The sequence below is a fragment of the Dendropsophus ebraccatus genome, chromosome 4 (genome assembly GCF_027789765.1).
Source record: "Dendropsophus ebraccatus isolate aDenEbr1 chromosome 4, aDenEbr1.pat, whole genome shotgun sequence".
In the NCBI taxonomy this organism is placed as follows: domain Eukaryota; kingdom Metazoa; phylum Chordata; class Amphibia; order Anura; family Hylidae; genus Dendropsophus; species Dendropsophus ebraccatus.
In genome coordinates, this window is record NC_091457.1 from 76,782,331 (window position 1) to 76,799,472 (window position 17,142).

General features: G+C 43.6%; 1 protein-coding gene across 2 annotated transcripts in view; it reads right to left on the reverse strand.

Moving 5' to 3' along the window:
* ANKRD11 (ankyrin repeat domain containing 11) overlaps positions 1-17,142 on the reverse strand; it is a 218,881-nt gene that overhangs the window by 168,543 nt on the left and 33,196 nt on the right. The window contains exon 2 of one of the 2 annotated variants that reach the window (XM_069966056.1): positions 15,735-15,809. The exons of the other annotated variant lie outside the window; for it this stretch is intronic. The gene's annotated coding sequence lies outside the window, so the exon portion shown is untranslated. The remainder of the gene's footprint in view (positions 1-15,734; positions 15,810-17,142) is intronic. 2 annotated transcript variants of the gene reach the window in all.

Below are 17,142 nucleotides of genomic sequence, written 5' to 3' on the forward strand. Positions count from 1 at the left end.
TTCCCTGCATGTGCACGCTTTGCGGGGTTGGCGGTCGCTGACCGACACGGTGTGGAGTTAGCGTAGGGACCCGTGTGGACCAGAGGACCTGCGCGGTGGTACACTGGGCAATATGGCTTGATCAATTCATATACAGACACTCTGGTGTTGATTTTTAATATAGGCCAAGCGGCATTAGTATCAGCCATAGATGGGATGTGCAGCCGTTCCATTCTCTCCAGTTCCTACTAAACCTGGAGACACTCCATTTTCACTGACCTAGTATATGAACAATGATATTGATAACTGATCATTCTAGGTACTTATTCCCATGTTCCATGCACCCGACATACATATGGACAGTGTGCAACAGAATGGATTATCTGAACTCCTGGCATCATGTAGTGTTTAAATCTTCATGGGACTGTACTGACTACTCACTGTTCAGACCCCTGAATTTTATCAGGCACCAGGGTTAAGGCTTAGGCCTTATTCACACGTCCCGTAATTTACGGATCTGTATTTCCATATCAGAGTTAGTGCACATTGATGTCTATTGGGCTATTCACACTATCAGTAGATAAAACAGATGAAAATAAATACCGGGGTGGGGGGTGGGGTTTACGGATACTCCCATTGAAATCAATTGTTTACGGATTGCAACATGTTTGGCATCTGTATTTCCATAAAAAATACGATGACTAATAGGTCACAAGGTTCTGTTTCTAAGCAACCACAGGCTGACAAGCGATCATGTGACTTATTTTAGGGGTTGGGAAAACTGGTGCTTTTTTTTTTTTTTAACCTACTTAACCCCTTGCCTCTAAAGCCTGTTTTGGCCTTAATGACCAGGCTCATTTTTCAAAATCTGACCTGTCTCACTTTATGCGCTTATAGCTCAGTGATGCTGTAACGTATGCTAGCGATTCTGAGATTGTTTTTTCGTCACATATGGCACTTTATATTAGTAGCAAAATTTGGCCACTACTTTGTGTATTTTTTGTGAAAAACATCAAAATATCATGAAAAATTTGAAAATTTTGCATTTTATGAACTTCTGAAATTCTCTGCTTCTAAAAAAGCAAGTCATAGCACATAAATTAGTTGCTAAATCACATTACCAATATGTCCTCTTTATTCTGGCATAATTTTGGAAACATATTTTACTTTTTTAGGGTGTTACTGGGCTTAGAAATTTATTAGCAAATTATCACATTTTGTGAAAATTTCCAAAACTGATTTTTTTTAGGGACCAGTTCTTTTTTTAAATGGATTTAGAAGGCTTGTATACTGGAAACCCCCATAAGTGACCCCATTTTGGAAACTAGACACCTTAAAGAATTAATCTAGGGGGATAATGAGCATTTTAACCCTACAGGGGCTGGAGGAAAGTATTCACAATTAGGCCGTAAAAAAATCGAAAATTTAAATTTTCAAATAATATAAACGTTTAGATTAAAGTTTCTCATTTTCAAAAGGAACATGAGAAAAAAAGCATGCCAAAATTTGTAACGCAGGTTTTCCTGAATACAACGGTACCCCATATGTGGGCGTAAACCACTGTATGGGCACACAGCAGGGCTCAGAAGGAAGGGAGCGACAATTGGCTTTTTTAATGCAGATTTTGCTGAAGAAGTTTCTGAGCGCCAGGTGCGTTTGCAGAGCCCCTGTAGTGTCCGCAGAATAGAATCCCCCCAAAAGTCACCCCATTTTCGAAACTACACCCCTCAAAGAATTCATCTTTGGGTAGGATGAGCACTTTGACCCCACAGGTATTAGAGGAAAGTATTCAGAATTAGACAGTAAAAAGGAAAAACACGAAATTTTCCAATAATATGTTTGTTTAGTTTGAAATTTCTCAATTTCACGAGGAACAAGAGAAAAAAAGTACCCCAAAATTTGTAACGCAGGTTCTCCTGAATACAACGGTACCCCATATGTGGGCGTAAACCACTGTATGGCCACACAGCTGGGCTCAGAAGGGAAGGAGCGCCTATTAGCTTTTTCAATGCAGATTTTTCTGAAGAAGTTTCTGAGCGCCAGGTGCGTTTGCAGCTCCCCTGTAGTGTCCGCAGACGAGAAACCCCCCATAAGTCACCCCATTTTGGAAAGTACACCCCTCAAGGAATTCATCTTTGGGTGTGTTGACCATTTTGACCCCACAGGTATTAGAGGAAAGTATTCAAAATAAGACAGTAAAATTGAAAAACTAGAATTTTTCCAATAATATGTTCGTTTAGTTGGAAATTTCTCAATTTCACGAGGAACAGGGGAGAAGCTGCATGCCAAAATCTGTAACGCAGGTTCTCCTGAGTAGAATGGTACCCCATATGTGGGCATAAACCCCTGTATGGGCACCCAGCTGGGCTCAGAAGGGAAGGAGCGCCAATTAGCATTTTCAGTGCAGATTTTTCCGAAGAAGTTTCTGAGCGCCAGGTGCGTTTGCAGCGCCCCTGTAGTGTCAGCAGAATAGAACCCCCCCAAAAGTCACCCCATTTAGGAAAGTACACCCCTCAAAGAATTCATCTTGGGGTGTGGTGACCATTTTGACCCCACAGGTATTAGAGGAAAGTATTTAAAAGTAGAGAGTAAAAAAGAAAAACTCAAATTTTTCCAATAATATGTTTGTTTAGTTTGAAATTTCTCAATTTCATGAGGAACAGGAGAGAAAATGTACCCAAAAATTTATAACGCAGGTTCTCGTGAGTAGAACGGTACCGCATATGTGGGTATAAACCACTGTATGGGCACACAGCAGGGATCAGAAGGAAGGGAGCGCCAATTAGCATTTTCAGTGCAGATTTTGCTGAAGAAGTTTCTGAGCGCCAGGTGCATTTTTTAGTGCACCTGTAGTGCCAGCGTAGTAAAATCTCGCCATAAGTCACCCCATTTTGGAAAGTACACCCCTCAAAGAATTTATCTTGGGGTGTGGTGACCATTTTGACCCCACAGGTATTAGAGGAAAGTATTCAAAAGTAGACAGTAAAAATGAAAAACTCGAATTTTTCCAGTAATATGTTCCTTTAGTTGGAAATTTCTAAATTTCACGAGGAACAGGAAAGAAAACGTACCCCAAAATCTGTAACGCAGGTTCTCCTGAGTAGAACAGTACCCCATATGTGGGCATAAACCACTGTATGGGCACACAGACGGGCTCAGAAGGCAAGGAGCGCCAATTTGCTGGAGCAAAACCGCAGCTAGAAACAGTTATTAGAATAGCGCAGTTACTAAAATACAATAAAAAAATTAGATTACAGGTAATGTGGGGTGGTTACGGGTAATCTGGAGGTGGTTACGGGTAATCTGGAGGTGGTTATGGGTAATCTGCGGTGGTTACAGACAATCTAGGGTGGTTACAGGTAACCTGCTGTGGTTACGGCCAACGTGGGGTGGTTACGGACAATCTGGGTTGGTTACGGATAAACTGAAGTGCTTATATGTAATTTGGGTTGGTTACGGCAATCTGGAGGGGGTCTTTGGCAATTTGGGGTGGTTAGAGGCAACGTGCGGCCGTCAGTGGCAACGTGCGGCCGTCAGTGGCAACGTGCGGCCGTCAGTGGCAACGTGCGGCCGTCAGTGGCAACGTGCGGTGGTTACGTGTAATCTGGCGTGATTACGGGCAACCTGGGGCGATTAGGGGCAACGTGCAGTGGTTACGGGTAATCTGGTGTGATTACAGGCAACCTGGGGCGGTTAGGGGCAACGTGCGGTGGTTACGTGCAATCTGGCGTGATTACGGGCAACGTGCGGTGGTTACGGACAATGTGCGGTGGTTATCGGCAACGTGCGGTGGTTACGGGCAACATGCGGTGGTTAAGTGTAATCTGGCGTGATTATGGGCAACCTGGGGTGGTTACGGGTAATCTGTTGTGATTACATGCAACCTGGGGTGGTTAGAGGCAACGTGTGGTTGTTACGGGCAATCTGGCATGATTACGGGCAACGTGAGGTGGTTACGGGCAACGTGCGGTGGTTATGGGCAACGTGCGGTTGTTACGGGCAACGTGCGGTTGTTACGGGCAACGTGCGGTTGTTAGGGGCAACGTGCGGTGGTTATGGGCAATGTGCGGTGGTTACGGGCAATGTGCGGTGGTTAAGTGTAATCTGGCGTGATTACGGGCAACCTGGGGTGGTTACGGGTAATCTGTTGTGATTACATGCAACCTGGAGTGGTTAGGGGCAACGTGCGGTGGTTAGGGGCAACGTGTGGTTGTTACGGGCAATCTGGCATGATTACGGGCAACGTGCGGTGGTTACGGGCAATGTGCGGTTGTTACAGGCAATGTGTGGTGGTTACGTGCAATCTGGCGTGATTTCGGCCAACCTGGGGCGGTTATGGGCAACGTGCGGTGGTTACGGGCAATGTGCGGTTGTTACGGGCAACGTGCGGTGGTTACGGGCAATGTGCGGTTGTTACAGGCAATGTGTGGTGGTTACGTGCAATCTGGCGTGATTTCGGCCAACCTGGGGCGGTTATGGGCAACGTGCGGTGGTTACGGGTAATCTGGGGGGGTTAGGGGTAATTTGGGAGTAAACTGCAATTATTACTATAATAAAAAGTGTGTGTGTTTTTTTTTTGTGTGTTTTTCACTTTTTGTACTTTATCCATTCATTTTCACTGTATTACTATGATTACTGTGATATTTTCTATCACAGTAATCATAGTTTAGTGACAGAGACCAAATTGGTCTCTGTCACTTTAAATTTTCAGAGCTGGATGCTTCTGGCGCACATGCGCACATCAGAAGCAGCCAGGACACCGAAGAGGAAGGAGCTCCAGGATCAGGTAACGTATAATGGGAAGGGCAGGTGACTGGGGGACGGGGGTGACTGGGGGGGTGGGGGGCGACTTGGGGGGGGGCACGGTGACACTTTTTATCCCCTGTCACCAATGATTTATGGTGACAGGGGATAAAAAGTGCCGGCAGCACTGGGAACAGGCGATCGGCGGTATATAGTATATACCGCCGATCGCCTGTTCCGGGACCCCACAGGGGGGTTCCCGATCACTGCCCCATGCTCTCCGCTACCTCCGGTGGCGGAGAGCATGGGGCTTTGATCATTCTTTCATTTCCATCCCTGCGAACAAACATCGTTTATTCGCAGGGATGGGGGCGGCCATCTTGGATCTGATGGCCGCCCGGGGAGGGAGCGGGTTAGTGATCGGGGCACTAGGGGGGCTGATCTGGGGTCTGACTATTACATTTTCATCTCCCCCCACCGTGAATCCACGGTGGGGGGAGATGAAAGCTGTCGGCGGCGCCGGTACCGGAGATTGCCGGTATAATGTTGATATCGGCGATCTCCGGTACCGGCGGCAGGGGAAGGGGGGCCAGGGGACACTGTGACAGTGGCGGCGGGAGGAGGCAACGTCCTGCAGCCTCCTCCCGCCGCCCGATCAGCGGCGAACACCACATCTCCCCCATAGACGCTGCGGTCGCATCGACCGCGGCGTTTATGGGGTTAACTGCCCGGGGGGAGCGCGGCTCCCCTCCGGGCAGAGGCAGCGGGAGGATGTGGTGTGATACTGCCTCCTCCCGCTGCCCGATCTCACTTACGGGCTGCGGGGGGAGGCAGGAACAACATGACGTTTGGGGAACGTCATGTTGCATTAAGTACCTACTTTACATGACGTTCCCCAAACGTCATTTTGCGGCAAGGGGTTAAAGAGAACCAATCATGGCCGAAATTCAAAAATTTTTTTTTTGCTAATTAGCTGTACATTTAAATGTTATTAATATTTGCAAATACACTTAATTATTTTTATAACTGTATTTTTGAGATATACACACATTACTTTCCTGTCTCGCGCCGGCTCTTTTCAAAAGAGCCGGTGCGAGACAGGAAGCTCCCGTCATGCAGAGTGGCAGCAATGCCGGGGGCGCCGCCATATTGATGACGTCACTTTGCGTTCCACCGCTGGAACGCAAGTGACTAAATTAAGATGGCGGCGCCCGGCAGCGGACAAGAGGATTGGGTAAGGTATAAGATACAGACTGCAAAGGCAGTCTGTATCTTCATAAATAGACAAAATGAAGATACAGACTGCCTTTGCAGTCTGTATCTTATACTTTACCTCATCCTCTTGTTCGGTACAGTAAGGCCGGCCGCCGCCATCTTGAATACGTCACTTGCGTTCCAGCGGTGGAACGCAAAGTGACGTCATCAAGATGGCGACACCGGCCTTGCTCCACCGGAACAAGTGGATGAGGTAAAGTATAAGTTACAGCCTGCAAATGCAGTCTGTATCTTCATAAATAGACTTCATAAAGATACAGACTGCATTTGCAGTCTGTATCTTATACTTTACCTACTCCTTTGTTCCGGTGCAGTAATGCCGGGGCGCCGCCATCTTGATGACGTCACGCTGGAACGCACGTGCGTTCCAGCGTGACGTCATCAAGATGGCGGCGCCCCGGCATTACTACACCGAAGAAGAGGATTAGGTAAAGAATAAGATACAGACTGCAAAGGCAGTCTGTATCTTCAGGAATAGACTTAGGGAGAGAGGACCTTTAATAATAGGGACAGTGATTTTTAGGTGATAGGTTCTCTTTAACTTGTATAAAGCAGTCAGTAGTAAAAACGGATTTACGGGTGCCCAATCTGTAATTTTTAGCGGGTTGTTTCAGGACTAGAAAATATTACTAAACATGTGAATAAGGCCTTAGTCCCACTCCACGTATTTTACAAATAGAAAAGCCCTGTAGTGGAGAGTTCCATCGCCTTGCATGATGTATGCTGAGAGCAGGAAAGAAGTGTTTGAATCTCAGAGACACTAATGAGGCAGCTGTGCACTTCCCACTGTTGCCCAGATTACCCCTTTACTTTCTGCCTTTCTCAAATGCACACGTAGCCTGCTCCACCCATACCACACTGAAGAAAAACACACAGCAGCACATTTATCAAATGCTCCCATGGCATACGCCAGGGAAAAGGCACAGATTTTGTGAAAACCTGCAAGGGTGGGAACACAGACTTTTGGTGCGTTAACACAGACAGATTTATCTGACAGATCTTTGAAGCCAAAGCCAGGAACAGACTATAAACAGAGATCAGGTCATAAAGAAAAGACTGGGATCTCCCCTCTTTTCAAATCAATTCCTGCCCTTGGCTTCCAAAATCTGTCGATAAATCTCTGTGTAAACGCACCTTTTAAGGGGCTGCTCCACCTGCAGAATATTCAGCTAAGCACTGCTGCGTCCCTGCTCACTTTCTGGTTCCTGTAGACGAGTGACTTCAGAGGGAGACAGCGTAGGGGGAAGTATACTCTCCCCCCCCCCCCATGATTATGGGGTCTTTAAACATTTAAAGCTAGAAACGTGTTGCAATTATGGTTCAGAATTTGAGCCAAAAGGCAGAAGTGGATCCAGCTTGGGGGGGGGGGGGGGGGGGTTTGGGGAATAAAGGAAGTTGATATACTCCCCTTACAGCTGGATTTATTTATGCCTTTGACACATTTTCTCTGTGTCAAACAGCAGAAAAAGGGGGGCAGTACATATTTGCTATCGCCATGTGTGGAATCACCCAAATTATTAAAGTACCACGTTCCTGAACCTGCACAGTAAACTGCCTATGCACATTAAAAGTGCCAAAGTGCAAAATTGCAGATTTCCTGTCACATGAAATCTGGAAAAAATTAAATAAAATAAAAAGTTGCATGTCAGATACCAACAGAAAGTGCAGATCATGGCGCAAATAAATGACAACTCAAATAGCCATATAGACCAAAAAATAACAGGGCTGGTTTTTTTGTGCTGCAATCTTTTATTGGTGCAAAAGAAAAATTACAGCTAATTTTTTTTCCTGGTTTACAGTACATTTAAATAAAATAAAAAACAAGAACAATTCTGGTAGTTTTCCCCCTCTTGTCGTTTACGATACAGGAAAAATATTGTGATATTTTAATATACCAGACAATTCCACATGCTAGTTTTCCTTTGTTTTTTTTACATATTTTTTATAATGGGCAAGGAGATAAACCCCAAATAAAATTTATGTATTTTATAAAGGTTTACATTTTTTACACCTTCATTAGATTGCATATATTGATCTATGCCATGTCATAGATCAGCAATCTGTACATAGAGTCTGCCTAAGAGCAGACTATCCACAGATCTTACAGTATGGAGGTAAGTGGTTTACCCCCGCCTATCAATGCATGGCTGCGGAGGTGCACATCAGTCAGTGACAGGTGCTTCTCTCGTCACTGACTTCCTTAAGGTACAAACACACACACCGTATACGCAGCAGATTTGATGCTGCGTATCGCAGCAGTAAATACGCTGCGTATATGGTGTTTGTACCCCTATACCGCGTGACCGCAGCTGCAAGTCATTATGCAGGACTCTAGTGACTCTGCTGTGCGTGCGCGCGATTGCTCGCATTGGAGTGGCCTTTTCAGTTTAGGAACTTCTATATACATGTTCCTACTGCACAGGGCATGTGCAATAAATATAAATAATATATATATATATATATATATATATATATATATATATATATATATATATATATATACACACACACACACACACACACACACACACACACACACATACCTTTGTTTAAGAGTAACGTGGTTTAAGAGAGTTTTGGTTTAAGAGCTGACAGTTTTTCAAAATTGTGACTTCGTTTAAGAGCTCCCTGTACTGGGTGGGAGCACGAGTGGAGAGGCATGGTCTGCATCAGTACAGTCTACAGCACTGTACTCTGACCTAAGTCTCCCTCACCTTCCAAATCATAGCAGATCCACTTCAGGCTGGGGCTTACATCAGTGGACAGGACTGTGGAGGTAATCTCTCCATAGCTGTAACCCCTCTCTCCCCAGACAGAGAGTGCTGCATGTATGTGCCCACATCTGCCCTGCTCATTCCTTCATGCTCTCTGCAGTCTCTGTCCGCCCTTGTGTTTCCCATCCTCTCTATTACTGTACAGTAACTTATAATACACATTCTGCTGTTTCTGAATGTTTGTTTCATCTGTTTTACATGTTATTCAGAATAATAAATCATTTTTGGGGTGTGGAACCAATTGTCTGCATTTCTATGATTTCTTAGGCGTGAAGGAGTTAAACACAGGACAGGAAAGGATGTAAATGATGACCAATCCTATACAGCGCAACAGAAAAAGCTGGCACTATATAAAGGAATTATTATTATTTATTCACGGGATGTATTAGGCTAAGGCACGCGTTAGGTCTAGCTGACACCTGGGTTGCAATGCAATCAAATTTTGATAGAAATCTAAGAAATTCATGCATGTGACCACTTTTGGGTCACAACTTGACTATCCACTTACAGTAGCTGTAATGCAAAAAGATTTTTTGCAGAGAAACACCGATCATTGGCTCCAAAACTCCACGTAGTGGGCAAGGTCACTGTGTACTCCTAGCCTGAAAGTGAAATCCCTTCCATCCCTGACCCTTCTTGGGGCTCAGCTTTTAAGCAGGTATAGGAGGAAGGGAGGAAGGAGTAAAGAGGCATCCAGCCTATCAGTAGCGTCAATTGAGATATATGGCTGGGTTAACACATTTTACAGACCATTTCAGTGCATTTTAATTTACAGAACATGAACAACCACAATTTATGAAACAAACTACATTATACAAAAATAGATAGATACAATACAAAAAACGCAAGTCAATAATACACAGCAGTGTCTGCTTTTACCATCATTTAACATATATATTAATTGAAGGAAAGAAAAAAAAACCGCAATGTGAATGCAGTGGTAGCAGTTTGGAACATAAATGGAAGCAAACAGATTCAGTTTAAACTTGCAATATACGCAGATCAGAAAATCTTATATCCATCCAAATCTCTGCCAACCTTTTAAAACCACAGCCAATGACACATACCTACACTTGGGAAGGGGGATGTTTGTTTAATTGATTTGTAGTTTCCACCAAAGCACCTGTTTGATAAGCTGTGCCTTTACTGCACCAGCTGCCTAGAAACCTTCACAGAGAATAACTATTGCCTCCAAGAATCTTCTGTGCATCTACATGAATACAGCTTTGCTATATCTTGAGAATGCTTTGTGTAGCCTTTGCACGCTTTACAGATGTTAATTACAAATCGGAAATGGAAATGGGCTGAAATCGCTCTCAATTAAATAGTGGATCTTAAACACAAAAACAAATAGTTACTATTTCAGCTAGTCTGACAGTAGAGAGTCTGTGCCAGCAAACAGGAAACTCAATAATGAAAAGTATGTGTATGGGCAGATTTGTGTGGCACAACAGAGGGCATCTATGGGAGAATTGAAAATAATTGCAGCATTCAGCTAAATTTTAGGAAAAAAAAAAAAAAAAAACTCCTAACAAAACACACATCTGTGACTGAAATAAACTGCACATTCTCCAGCCCCTACAAGGTAGACAATTAGCAAAGCCATAAAAGGTGTCACTTTTCTGTGGAGCAGCAATGGTCTCTACGTGTAATAGCGGTGCGCGGCCGGCGACTGACGATATACATTACCTATCCACGTTCCAGGGCTGCCTCTGCGGTCTTCTCCCCGGGTCCCGCTCGCTCTAGCTTCAGAGCGGCCTGTCAGCTGACCGCAGCAGCCCTGGAGCATGGATAGGTAATGTATGTAGTTTAAACAAGGTCTGCAAGGACATCTGTAACGATGTCCTTGCAGCCCTTGTTAAACGATTATCGGGCCGTGTAATAGGCCCAGTAAACGAGCGATGATCTAGCAGATGGCTGCTCGTTTACAGGTATTATCAGGCCGCCGTGTAATACCACCCAAAGGCTGCATTCCCACGTTCCGTGATCCTGACTGATCACGGACGTGGAATGCATGTACCGGAGTCCCCCCGTGCCCGGACAGCATCTGTAATTAGATGCTGGGAGCGGGGGAGACTGTATTCATAAGCGCCGCGCTTTAGTAACAGCACCACGCCGCTGATTCATTACAGGGCAGCGCTTATGAATACGTCTCCCCCGCTCCCAGCACCTAATTACAGATGCTGTCCGGGCACGGGGGGACTTCGGTACATGCATTCCACGTCCGTGATCAGTCAGGATCACGGAACGTGGGAATGCAGCCTTAGTCTCCACAAGTCTTTATGACGGGCTCTCCTTAAGGGTCTGTTCACACGTACAGACTCGCTGTACTTATTTATCGCTGCTAGTTTCTCGCACATAAATTCACAGTGATACTGATTGCTATCAAGTCAATGTATGTGTATTTTTGCTGCGCGATTGGTGCGATTTTTACATGAGAGTTTTGATTTTCACACGATATTCACAGGAGAGTTCAACACCACAAAAAAACGCAGATACTTTCGTGCGAGTTTGATGCGAGTTCTGTGCGAGTTTTACGCAGCGAGTCTGCGCGTGTGAACAGACCCTAAGGAGGAGTCACTACTCCTTTGACCCACTTTTCTGAACAAAAAGACAATTCCATTATAGAACCACAAAATTCAGGATTCAACAAAGCAGACCGATGTGCTTCTGTAAATGCGCAGGTTAGAAATGGGGCACAATGGGTAAAAGATGATATAGCCTTTCAACAATATCATGAAGACAGACATTTGTACGATACCAGATTTTTAGAATATAACATTTTTTATGGTGTTTTTGCATGGACACATTGTATGAACCTATGCACAGCATGCCACTTAACGATACAGGGCATATATTTACGCCCTGTGGTCGTCTCGGGGACTTCAGTGTACGTCACACCGCCTGAGCGAGGAAGGGGCAAGGAAACTCGCGAGCGCCGGGAACGGGCCACAGGTTTGTTTTTTTACCTGCCATTAAGCCTTGCTTGACTGCAGCAGGGCTACCGTCCGGCAGGGGTTAACATTTTCTCCGGCGTATCAAAACCCCTCACTCCACTCAAAATACAAATATGATGCCCCCCCCCCCTTTCAAAAAAAAAAAAAAGTCTATGTTGTTAACATGGCAGTTTCAACAGATTGTGATCTATATTCTTCAGGTCTGTATTATTACACAGATGTTTTTTTAAAAAATGTTAACTACTTTAAAGGGGTTATCCAGCGCTACAAAAACTTGGCCACTTTCTTCCAGAGCCCCACTCTTGTCTCCAGCTTGAGTGGGGTTTTGCTGCTCAGTTCCATTGAAGTGAATGGAACTTAATTGCAAACCACACCTGAAGTGGAGACAAGAGTCTCCGTCTCTGAAAGAAAGTGGCCATGTTTTTGTAGCACTGGATAACCCCTTTAAAGTTTACATTTTTTTTTAAATATATGTGCTTTAGTTGTTTTTTTTTGGGTGGCTTCACAGGAGTTGCATATAGAGCGGGCTTAGAAACCGAGCCCCTGCCAATTGTATCTTGACATCTGCTCGTAACTACCGTGAGACTCAAACACTGCATTAACTGATCAAAAGTTGACCACTGCTCCTTTAAATACTGCCACTGGCAAATACATTGCTGCCATGTCACAAGTCCGAAGAACAAATGCCCTTAAACTGCTGCAGGCTACAATGCCTCTTCACTTCCCCTCCCATCCCTATGCCTGCTTGATTGACAGTAGGCTTAAAAACAGAGCCGCAAGTAGGGTCAGTGGGAGGAGACATAAAAAGGCATTACAGCCTGCAGCATTACAGGCTTTGGAATAAGAGAATTGTTCTATATTATGGAGACACATACAGATTTATGGGAGGTGCCATGTATCTCCTTGCTCCAACTGCTATCGAGCAGAGTAAGCAGTTTGGAACATTAATAGCAGCTGACTGGTTCACTTTAAATATGTTGAGACACACAAAATATCTCCATACAACCTTATAAATGAATCTCAAGATACAAGACAAACCAGCTTTCTGAAGCCATGCACCATATAGAAGCCAAGTTCTCACTGACCTTGTTTTGTGTTTTAATGGATAGTGAATGTGTAATCAATGCCAACATTCCTAGAACCAGCAAACTAGACAAACATCTATGCCCAACATAAGATCTTTTAAAAATCCTGCCTGCCAACAAGAAAATTAGGATTCCAAGGTGGTGAATATTTAGTAAATAAACATTATGAAATCAATACATACATCACAAGGTTATTTTACCTTTCAGGTAAATCTTACACCAATCTATAACTATAGAATCCTTTGAACAGAAAGAATGACACATTTACCTTACCTTGATGTTACCAAAATAGAGTGCGATAAAAAGTGCCTAAGCAGGCAACTGTATTATTAATTAGGGGGCATCTGCACATTATAGTTCATGTACAGAAGATGTGCTATGGACTGGAATGACAGAACTTCTGGAATCATGAGTCATTATAATGCCGGAAGCTGCAAATCAGTTTAAATCTTCGCGCTACAGTACTGACACAGCTAAGCAGCTGTGTCCATTTAGCAGCACAAAGATGTAAACTGATTCAGAGCTCCTGGAATCATAACGGATTGTGATGCTGGGAGCTCCGAAGTACATTGAACATGTGAATGCCCCTTAAATGATGCAAGTAGCATGTTATGGCCTATCAGATAACTATCCGAATGGCTGAGCAGGCCCAGACCAGAGCAGTGGAGCACAGGCAGCAGTCAGGGAGGCAAGTTATTGTTTTATTTTCCCCACTCCCTGCACATTGTGCAAAAAAACGTAGTTGTCCAGCCAGAACCCCTAAGTAGTTTGGAAAACCAGGACTCCTTCTAGAGGCTGGCATCACCCAAACTAATCAGGGGAAAAAAGGGCCTTGGTAAGAGAAATGACCCAGAAGAACCCAGCGTAGCTTTAAAACATCCTGTGTGAAGACAGAAGAAACATGAAGATGGTAACCATTGCCATAAAGCCCAGATTGGTGGAGTACTGTGAGTGGCCAGAAAGAAGCCTCATCAGTAAGAGGCACATGGGCCCAGATTTATCAGGGTGCAAAATAGAGTTTACTCAAGGGAACCAATCACAACTTAACTTTCACCTCTGATGAAATAAAAGCAGAGCTGTGATTCAGCTACCACAAAAAAAATTTAAACGTGTTTGTGAATATGTAATCTTTCCATTTACTAGTGGGTTCTTTGTATGACAAATTTATCAAAACTGTGCAAGGACCTTCATAAATTTGAGTCCACTGTAAAGCTAATGAATTTTAGTGTTAATAGCTTTGTCTATTAGCTTTGTGAACAAAGCTATTAATAAAAGGTTCTGTGAGCTCTATAATGGAAGTATTAGTCACAGTCTACTGACTACAGATGTGAGGAGGGGTAAACTGTAAAATAAAGTCAAACATTTTTAATTTAAAAATACCCAATGCATTGTCTTGTCTGACATCCTACTGAATGAATGGGACAGGCGAATTTCCGCTTGAAATTGTATGAAATTATGCAGAATTTCAAGTGGAATCTAAAAGTTTCTTTCCTTTTTAATAAATTAGCAAAGATTTCCAACATTATGCTTATGTAATTCCAAGACAAGGCCATTACAGAACAGAATGTGACACCGCCCAGATGACTAGTTGCTGCCAGATTAAAGGACTGTTTTTCTGCATATAAAATGATACTGAACACAAACTATGGTGAGGGAGTGCTTCAGAAGCTCTATAAGAAAATACTAACCGATATAAGCAAAATACTGGTAAATGGTTCCCTTTAAGTAAACGTTTTCCATGCAGCAGCTTGTTAACTGCCTGCATACAAGCCACCAAGGAAGTGCGGGAAGTTGGGCCTCAGCCTCAAAACAAAGAAACAGGAGTTTTAACAAGCTACTATATGGAAAAAGTCACGTGAAAAGCAAACCCGCTTGAAGGCATAAAGCAAATGGTGCGGGGGAGAGCACACAATGTAACACTCACAAAACGAGTCCATTAAGATGCTTGAGCCCAGACATGCACCAGAAGAAAGTGGGGGGGGAGAGAGAATCATAAGAAATATAAAGTGCTGCTATATGTGCACAGTCAAAGAAAGGGAATCACAAAACTCTGAAAAGGGCGAGTTCAGTACAACATTATACAAATTGATGGTGGATGAGTACTAGTAAAAAGGGTTTTGTGTGCTATTCAAGTATACACACCAAGTACAACTATTCTGCCTGCTGTATCTTGGCATACACTTTTTTCTACTGACTAAAAAGGTACCATTCATTAAACATTGCGTATCAAATAAACACAACATTTTCGTAGCTGACAGTAAGTGACTGTCCACTTGAACTCAGTCAGTTGTGTACAATGGACATTTAAATCACAAGGGAGTTTTGAGATAGCAAGTCCAACTACAATTGTAATTGTGGACACTTCAAAACAAGAAGTCTGTAACGTGTCAGATGCCAACCCTCTATGCCCTTAATAGCAGCTCTAAAGACATTAGAGAATGTGGCGCACAATAAGGCTATGCTCACATATTGTACAAACAGACATTACAGCAAGTGTCACACAATGGCCGTTGTTGCTCGGAAAATTGCATTAAAATCAATGCACTATGGCTGGAAATAATTGACATGTCAATTATTTCCACAGCCAAAACAAACAGCTGTTCAATGCGTTGTATGAACGGTCGCTGTTTACATTGATAAATTTAAAAAAAAGCCTCCAGAAGCTCTTGATCAAACAAATGAACAGTAAAACACAAGCCAGTAAACTGTATACATAAAGCAATACAAAAAAGGTATACAGTACAGTAAAGCCTTACATCTAGAGTGTTGCAAAACATAATTAAAGAGCAAAACGGTCATAAAATTGTGCTACTGAAGCGCTACCCTGTAAACAAGATTCACCTATATTATAAAGATTTACAAAGCAACAGTATACAGCAGGCGGTATTAGAAAAGATGAAAAACTGCAATTGGATATTTACCGACTCCATAGTGGAAAGCCACGATGTGCTAGTCACATAAAAATCCAGTGTTTTGCCCAAGCTTGTATGAAGATTCTGAAAGAGGAAAAGACAGCAGATTTGTTAGATGTATAGACAATGCAGTATTCACATTACAATGGTTATACTGCACAAATTGCTATACAACATCCCTGCACATCAAAATTGTACTGCAGCAACTAGGTTTCCCAAACTCAGACTTTCTACTCAAACAGTATGTCCAAACACAAATAAGTAGCATCAACTAGAAAACTAAACTTCTTTGTAAAGCTACCAAACTGAAGTTAAGTGTTTCTTCAGCCCTCATAAGTACTTTTACACATTCATTTGTCAACATTTTAAATCTGCTTATACACACAAGCACCACCACACTAAAGAATTATGGCAACACGTGTAGCCCTCACATGTTCCATATTTTTGTTAGTTATTATGAATCCACAATTACAGACAAAGTACAGTCCCATAGGTTTCTATGACCCTAATTATGCGTCCATAATTAAACAGATTCATGATCTGTGACCTGTGCCGCAAAAAATACCAATATGTCCTAGTGCGGACCATAATAGCGGCCCGGACACACCAATAGAAGAAGCTTCTGGGATCTGCAATTCTAGCTAGTGTCATCATTTTGACAAAAATAAAAAAAGTAAAAATAAAATTGCAGATATGCTTTATTTTACATTTTCTGTTGATTTACAAAGTTATAAGCAAAAATTAAAAATTCTAAAAAGTTGTTTCAATCTCAAAGGGTTCAGCCGTATAAAATTAATTGACTCAGATTAAAAGGTGGTGGTAGGAGTCAGACCACTGCCAGGTGTCTAAAGTGACTTCAGAACCCACTGAGCATCACAGAGCAGCGCTTTTGGTAGCAGTGGTACAAAGTACTGGAGCTCACTCCCATACAAGCAAATGGGGGGACGCTGCAGTAATTTGCACCTCCACTACTAAAGTACAACAATCAAGGTACCAGCACTAAGAAACACTAAAGAGACTGCCCCACCAAACTCCTGTTTGGCAGGGGTGAAAAGAGTACATTGGGAAACCCCTTAAAGGGAACCTGTCACCCCCTGTGCCAGGGTGACAGGCTCCCGACCCCCCTATACTCACCTGATCCCGCTTCTGGATCCGGTCGGGTCACGAAGATCTCAGCCGCTGCAGCCCGGCACGTGCGCTGAGAGATGAGTCCCACACTCAGAGAATGACCGAAGAGTCCAGCGCTCCCTCATTCTCTATGAGCATTGGACTCATCCCTCAGCGCGCGCACCGGGCTGTAGCGACTGATATCTCCGTGACCCGACCGGATCCAGAAGCGAGACCCGGCAGGATGAGGTGAGTATTGGGGGCTGTAGCGAGGGGTCGGGAGCCTGTCACCCCGGCACGGGGGGGGGGG